This window comes from Marmota marmota, unplaced genomic scaffold (assembly GCF_001458135.2).
Source record: "Marmota marmota marmota unplaced genomic scaffold, marMar, whole genome shotgun sequence".
Lineage (NCBI taxonomy): Eukaryota > Metazoa > Chordata > Mammalia > Rodentia > Sciuridae > Marmota > Marmota marmota.
The window spans coordinates 18,220,368-18,228,247 of NW_026000168.1; the positions used below are offsets into that span (position 1 = coordinate 18,220,368).

At 54.2% G+C, this 7,880-nt stretch overlaps 1 long non-coding RNA gene across 3 annotated transcripts; it reads left to right on the forward strand.

The window, feature by feature from the left end:
• The first annotated feature begins 3,364 nt into the window (after window positions 1–3,364).
• LOC125611760 lies at window positions 3,365–5,715 on the forward strand. Of its 3 annotated transcripts, XR_007342013.1 has the most exons (5): window positions 3,365–3,484; window positions 3,639–4,279; window positions 4,967–5,008; window positions 5,257–5,433; window positions 5,555–5,715. It is a non-coding gene; the product is annotated as an uncharacterized LOC125611760 (long non-coding RNA). The 3 variants fall into 3 exon arrangements; XR_007342012.1 differs by having other exon boundaries at window positions 4,967–5,433; XR_007342014.1 differs by having other exon boundaries at window positions 4,155–4,279; window positions 4,967–5,433.
• The last annotated feature ends 2,165 nt before the right edge of the window (window positions 5,716–7,880 follow it).

Genomic DNA, 7,880 nt, shown 5'->3' on the forward strand with positions numbered 1-7,880 from the left:
GTGTCATGCATGGAATGCAGGAATTCCAGCCTCTGCGCAGGAATGCAGTCCCCAACCTCTCCACCCTCCGCCCTGCAGCCTGGGATCCCGAGCGCCTCCGCAGGCCCGCCTGGCCCTGTGCTGGGGACAGGGACAGGGCTGGAGATTCAGAGGGCGGGCACCTGGGGGAGGGAGCCAGGACGCAGGGAGCGCAGTCACACCTGGGCTCTGGGGACTGGCCCAGGGACTTGCAGCAGGCTGTGCCCCCAGAGTCCCTATGCTGTCCTTGGTCGTGTGCACAGAAATGCTGGCAGTGGACAGAGGCACCCTGTCACACAGAGGAGCTGTGACAGAGCAGGGGCTTCTGGGAAACCAGGGCGGGGGAAGACCCCCCCCCCTTCGAACCCCAGTTCTTGCCACCGAGTCGGAAAGATTTCAGACCCTGTCACTCAGGATAGCAGGCAGGAGTCTCTTGAAGGGACAGGAAGGGGAAAGAGGACACTCTCAGGGGACAGAGTGGGTCCCTTCAGAGAGGACTGGGACCAGGGGCCTCTCCTGCTCCCCAGTGTTATTGGGGGTCCTGGAGAAGTCTCCAGAGAGTCCCACCCAGGTCCACCTCTTGACTTTTGATGGACAGCAGGGTGACAGCCGGTTTCAGGTCCCCACTGCATGACAACTCTAGGTCACCTTGGTCCAGGCCAATGGTTCTCTTAACCCCTGAGCCCCGTCCCCAGCCCTTTATATATTTTATTTAGAGACTGGATGTCCCTGAGTGGCTTAGGGCCTCACTAAATTGCAGAGGCTGGCCTCCAACCTGCGATCCTCCTGCCTCAGCCTCCTGAGCCGCTGGGATGACAGTCGTGGGCGACACCACACCTAGCTCGGGTCCCTGTTACCCACATCACTTGGGGCCAGCATTGCTCGCGCAGTGGGCAGGCTGTTTGCTGAGGAAAGTGACATTTTCTGTCCACTGAGGTCAGGCAGGGCTCAGGTAAGTGGCTTCTTGGCAAAGAAAGTCTGTGGGGGTCAGCACTCTGGGCCTTCCTGTCCCCACCATCCTCTGACAAGCCCACAGTGGCGTGTGTGTGTGTGTGTGTGTGTGCACCTGGTTTTCACGATCAGTTTCATACAAAGAGTTCGCACACGCGTAATAAAGTGGTGTACACATAAAGCACAGCAGTCTGTCCCCCACGTCAAAGGGACACAGCAAGAACACAGCCACATTTGCACAAAAGAGGCTCCTGAGCAGTCTCATCCCCTTAGTGACCAGGTGGATCCCTGCCTGAGGCCCTAAATACAGAGTGCCAGGCCCTAGTACCCTGGGGGACACTGCTGCTCTCTAATCAGGTCACCCAGGGTCCCACCTGGACACTTTCCAAACAGGGGGGACCTAGAGGGGTCAGACGGGAGCGGGGGATGGAGGGGGGACACAGTGGCCACATGCTCAGTGCTGAAAGGAACTAGGAGGTTTCTTCACACATCTCCTGCTGCAACTTCCCAGAGGACAGTTACTCAAGAAGCCGGCAGAAGGTGGGCAGCACACGCCTGTCATCCCAGCAGCTTGGGAGGCTGAGGCAGGAGGATTGCAAGTTGGAGGCCAGCCTCAGCAACAGCGAGGCCCTAAGCAACTCAGGGAGACCATGTCTCTCAATAAAATATAAAAAAGGGCTGGGGATGAGGCTCAGGGGTCTCCGGGGTCTCCGAGGTTGCAGGGGAGGGCGGCGGAGGAGGACGCAGCCCTGGCTAAGCGCTCGGCCTTGGCTCCCGGCAAGGGCCCCGTGGAAACCTGGCACTGCCGGGTCCATAGTAGGTCTCTGTTCCAGGTCGCTGCTGTCACCCTGAGGCTGACTCTGGTGGGTAAAAATAGGCATGGCTCATGCCACGGGCTCCTGAAACCGAGGCTGAGCTCAGGAACCTGCCCAAGGGCGCAGGCGACCAGTGAGGGGCGCATTGCGCGCTGCAGGGGGATTGGCTGAAGTCTCCTCCCTGGGACTTTGGACGCTGGCCTGGGTCCTGGGGACAGGGCCCCTGCAGAGGCCCCCCAGCAGACCAGGTGCAGGATCCTCGGCAGCCCTCCCCTGCCCCCTGCTGGCCAGATCTTGGGAAGGTCAGGTGGCCCGTGTCCAGGGTCCCCCGGAGAGCCCCCAAGGCTGCAGCAGGACTTGGGACCTGTCCTGGAGAAAGCCCTTCTCCTCTCGGGAGAGGAGGCTGGAAGACACGAGTGACACGGCCACCTGAGGTTATGCTGAAGATTCTTTCGGCTTGGAAGGTCCTTAGCCGAAGGGAGAAGAGGACACCTGGTCATGACCTCGCCATAGCACCGTTGCCCGTGGACAACAGCGGGAAATTCCTCTTGTCACAGCTGCCGGGACATCATAGCGCAACACGTTCCTCACATGGTCAAGGCGATATCGGGTCACCAAACCTACTGTGTGCCAGTTCTGTAAGGGCACAGCAGACGGCCGGGCATCCCAGTGGCTCAAGAGGCTGAGGCAGGAGGATCGCAAGTTGGAGGCCAGCCTCAGCAACTCAGTGAGGCCCTGAGCAACTCAGGGAGACCCTGTCTCTAAATAAAATGCAAAATAGGGCTGGGGATGGGGCTCAGGGGTCAAGTGCCCCTAGGTTCAATCCCTAGTACCAAAAAAAAAAAAAAATCCACTTCTTTTGGCTTAAGTTTGATCATTCCTAATTTCCTAGAGAATCACTCATTTCTTCTAGATTCCAATCTTTGTGCCACTCATGTGTGTTTAGATCTTATCTGTGATTCTTTTTCTGTCTCCTAGGTCTGTCTTTTCTTCTGATTTCTATTTTTATTTTGTATTTCAATCATTTTGTCTCTTTCTCTCTTTTTTTTTTTTTAAACCGGTTTTCTGTTCCTTATTTTTTTTTTCCTGAAGTTTAGAACTGAGCTTTTTACTTGCTTCCTTCAATTCTTTTTAACATGGTCCATTCAACTCTGTGTGTGGGTGTGTGGGGGGGTGTGCACACTCCTTTTCCAGTTGGACTTTTTTAAAAAATAGGGGAGGGGTCTTGCTCTGTCACCCAGACTGTCCTGGAACTTGAGATCCTCCTGCCTCAGCCTCCCAAGTCCTTGGGACGAGGAGCCTGCTGCCCTGCCTGGTGGACTTGGTCTTATTTAATTTTCTTCCTTCTGACCACCCCACAGTCCCGCTGCAGAGCCCGGGTCGTCTGGGAAACTGAGGCAGCATGAAGACCCCCCTTTTGAACCCCGATTCTTGCGATCAAGTCAGAAAGACCTCAGACCCGCCACTCAGAGGAACAGGCATGAGTCTCTCGAGGGATGGCAAAAGGGAAAGGGGACACCCTCAAGGGACAGAGTGGGTCCTCTCAGAGGGACCCACTGTGAGCGCATATTCTTTTTCAACTGGTCGCGGTGGCACACGCCTGTCATCCCAGTGGCTCGGGAGGCTGAGGCAGGAGGATTGCAAGTTGGAGGCCGGCCTCAACCCCTTAGCAAGGCCCAATCTCAAAACAAAATCAAAAGGTCAGGGGGTGTGACTCAGTGGCAGACACCTGTGGGTTCCATTCCCAGCCTGGGGATTGCTGGGGGGGACATGGGGGTCTCTCCTTGCAATGGTGAACAGCTTTGCATCCTGCCAGTAGTGAAGCCATATAAAAGTGTGATTCTATTTCTACAGAGTCCACAGGCTGGCACACTGACTGTCATGGAGATGTCCCAAGTAGGAAAGGAGCCAGACAGGCAGGATAAGAGAGTGATGTTTGATTTCTCCCTGGGCTGGGTTCCTGTCAAACTTGACCAACTATGTTCTTTTTTTTTTTGGTCCTGGGGATTGAACCCAGGGGTGCTTCACCCCTGAGCCCCGTCCCCAGCCCTTTTTATCTTTTATTTAGAGCCAGGGTCTCGCTGAGTTGCTCAGGGCCTTGCTCAGTGGCTGAGGCTGGCCTCCACCTTGCGATCCTCCTGCCTCAGCCTCCCGAGCCGCTGGGATGGCAGGCGTGTGTGCGCCATGCTACTCAGTAACAAGCTATGTTCTTAAGGTCCCCACCGTCCTGGATGTGTATCACATGTCAGAAGGCTTGAAAGGACAGAGTTTGCACTGGGGGAGGTGACCGTGGGGAGAGGGGTCCCCTTCCACTCTCCCTCTAGCTGCAGATCCCAAGCCACAAAGCCATCTCCCTCCTGTCGCCTTTAGACTCTGGGGCTCCTGGGCAGGAAGGTCCATCTCCTTGGAGAGGGCTCCTCCTGATGGTGGACAAAGCCCTGCTGGCCACAGCTCCAAAGCTGCTCTGCCCACGCGGTCTACGGTCCCCCCGGCAGGTGAGGTGACCGCTCAGGGCACCCCCTTTCTCGGATCCACCCCAAGTCTCCGGGCCTCTGTTTCCCAGTAGTAGCCGGACAAAGCTCCTTGTCCTGCACCTTCCTGGGAGGAGAGCCACACTAGGACCGCAGCCAGGGCAGCAGGACATTCCCACCATGTGAATGACACCAGGCGGCCTTGCCAAGTCCTGCTCTGAGCGTCCTGCCCTCGGCTCAGGGGTCCCTCCACCGGGGAACCCCATGCCTGCTGGCCGGGGGGTGCTCAGCGGGGCCCCAGAAGCAGCAGAGGGAAGCTACAGAGACTTGGGAGGTGACAGGGTGGGTGTGTGTTCCTTGCTTCAGAGAGTGAAACCGTCTCTTTAAATTGACTTTTTAAAATCCCAATGTTAAATTTAAAAAAAAAAAAAAAAAAGAGAGAGATGACTTTTAAAAAACTTGCTTTGAGCCCGGCGCGGTGGCCACACCTGTCATCTCAGCAGCTCAGGAGGCCGAGGCAGGAGGATCGCAAGGTGAAGGCCAGCCTCAGCCACTCAGCAAGGCCCTGAGCCACTCAGCGAGACCCTGTCTCTAAATAAAATGCAAAACAGGGCTGGGGACGGGGCTGGGTGGTGTAGGGCCCCCGAGTTCACTCCCTGGTACCAAGATAAAATAAAATAAAAACATAAGTCCTTGCTTAGCTCGTTTAAGGTCCTGGTTTGATTCTGAGCCCTGTACAAATATAAACCTCAGGTAAATCCGGTTACCTGCATGTGACAGGTGAGAACGGTGGGCGGGGGCACAGTGAGATCAAGCACCCTGGCCCAGGACTCTGGCTGGTGGGCGGTGCTGCTGGGGTTCAAAGCCAAATTTGGGGTGATGGTCCTCAGACGGCTTCCAGGGGAGACAGCACCAGGCCTGGACAGAGGGCCTCGGGCGCCCCCTGGTGGCCAAAACTTCTGATTCCCCACCAGCTGCCCCTCACCTCCCTCCGCCTGCAGGGGGCGCCCTGCTCCATGGGGCAAGATGTCCCTTCTCATCCTTAACTAGCAGCTCCTCTTCCAATCAGTCCTTGGATCATTTTGGAGAAAAGCCTCTGTCCTTGCTGCCTTTAATCATGACCCAAGGACCAGGCTGTCAGCGAGCCCTTTGGGGGGACTTGAATATCAGACTTGGAGGTGAGAAAATAAATGACAGGGATTTCGACACCCTGGGAAGGATGAGGCTGGGAGGGCAGAGATTTGTGGTAAGGAAACTGTGGCCAAAGTGTTCGATTTTTTTTTTTCTCCCTGTCAACAGGCTCAATGACAAAATTATTTCAGGGCTAAGACCCAGCCAGGACTTATGCAACCCAAGGAGTTCTGCACCCGATGCTGCAGTCCTGCCTCTGAGGTATTGCAGATTCGGCTTCAGATCACAGCAATAAAAACATTTTGTCACAATAAAGTGCGTCCCCTTGACTTTTTAATTTGTATTTTAAATTCATGGGCAATGTCCGTACTTATGAGTGGGCCGTGTGATATTTCAACACCATTCGTCCCCTCCCTGGCTACCCCCTGCTGCTCCTTCTTATCAAAATTGGAATCTTGAGCTAGGCCCCCCCGTGGTGCTCATCTGGGATCCCAGGGCCTCAGGAGGCTGAGGCAGGAGGATTGCAAGTTGGAGGCCAGCCTCAGCCACTGAGTGAGACCCTGTCTCAAAATAAAAAATTTTTTAAAGTAATAATAAAAAGGACTGGGGATGTTGCTCAGTGGTAAAGTGCCCCAGGCTAAATCAAAAATTATAATAAGTGGACTCTTATCATCCTCCATCCCCCAGTACTGAGGATTAAACCCAGAGCCTCCTACATACTAAGCAAATGCTTTACAACTAAGCTAAATTCCCAGACTTATTTATTTGCGTACCTTTGTATATGTGTACATGGCTGGGCATTGACCCCTGGGGCACTTAACCCCTGAGCCACATCCCCAGCCCTTTTTATTTTAAATTTTGAGACAGGGTTTCACTGGGTGGCTTAGGGCCTCGCTAAGTGGCTGAGGCTGGCCTCCAACTTGCGATCCTCCTGCCTCAGCCTCCCGAGCAGCTGGGATGACAGGTGTGCGCCACGGCCCCCAGCAGCAGGGTGATTTTAAAACAGTAACAGACCCTAGGACTTCTACTTACAAGGGACAACTCACTTCCCTTCTCCAGATGCAGCAGGAAAACCCCCCAAATCACTGGCCAAGAACTCATGTCCACGGGTCAGAAGTGTATAGTCTTCCCTCAAAGAGGAGCAGTGAGTGTTCTAGAACCATAGAGAACAGAGAGAGGCAACCGCACGTCCTGTGAGCCCAGGGATGGATTGCACTGATGCCAACCAGCAACAGTGCTTTGTAAAATAAAGTGGGAAAAGGTCCCTTTTTTACCCCACAACAGCAAAAAATCCAATATCTGAAAACAACAACTGGACTCCTTGGAAACATCCAGTTCCTGGTACTGTCCCCCAGGAGGCCGCAGAGAGGTTTTGAAATGAGTGCTTTGGCAGACAATGCCTATTGGGAAATCTCCAGAAGAATTTGCAAACAGGCAGAGAGTTTCTGCCAAGTGATTGACAGCGTTCTGCACGGTTCACGCTTGACTGTGTGTGTGCTGAGGTTAGGATCCGATGATGAAGTAGGAGCCGGGCGCGGTGGTGCACGCCTGTGTTCACAGGAGCTTAGGAGGCTGAGGCAGGAGGATCGAAAGTTGGAGGCCGGCCTCAGCAGAAGTGAGGCCCTAAGCAACTCAGGGAGACCCTGTCTCTCAATAAAATACAAAATAGGGCTGGGAACGGGGCTCAGGGATCAAGGGCCCCTGAGTTCAATCCCCAGTACCCGCTCCCCCCCCCAAAAAAAGATGGAGCAGGACGTCCGGTTCTGATTGGGCTGATAGGAAGATTCTCTCAAGTTTGCACCAAAGCAAAATAATAATAACAGCAAAGTCAGCTGAAAATGAGGGGTGTCCTCAGCTCTCAGGAAAGCAGCTGAGAAGACACAGCCCTCCAAGGCTCCAGTGCTCTGGCCGATCTGGACCAGTGACCTCTCAGGAGGGACAGGCAGATCTGGACTGGTGACCCCTAAGGAGGGACAGGCAGCCCTCAGGGCCTCTTGTGCCTGATGTCGGCTTGGCAAGTGTCTTGAACTATTTTTTTTTCCCTCTGCCAATATATTGTTTAATTATCTATTGCATCATGAGTGACATTTTCCTAAGCTTGGAGAGTGAGGACCTAAGTGAAGCTACAATTTGTCTCTGCAGCCACTAGGCCCGCTGTCCACAGTCCACGCAAATGCTGGACACCACTTCTTTTATTTAATGTTTATTTATTTAAAAAAAACATGGTACCAGGAATTGAATCCAGAGGCGCTTAACCCCTGAGCCCCGTCCTCAGCCCTTATTTTGTATTTTATTTAGAGACAGGGTCTCACTGAGGTGCTTAGGGCCACGCTAAATTGCTGAGGCTGGCCTCCAACTTGTGATCCTCCCAAGTTGGCATCCAATTGTCATCCCAGCAGTTCAGGAGGCTGAGGCAGGAGGATCGCAAGGTGGAGGCCAGCCTCAGCCACTTAGTGAGGCCCTAAGCAACTCAGTGAGACCCTGTCTCTAAATA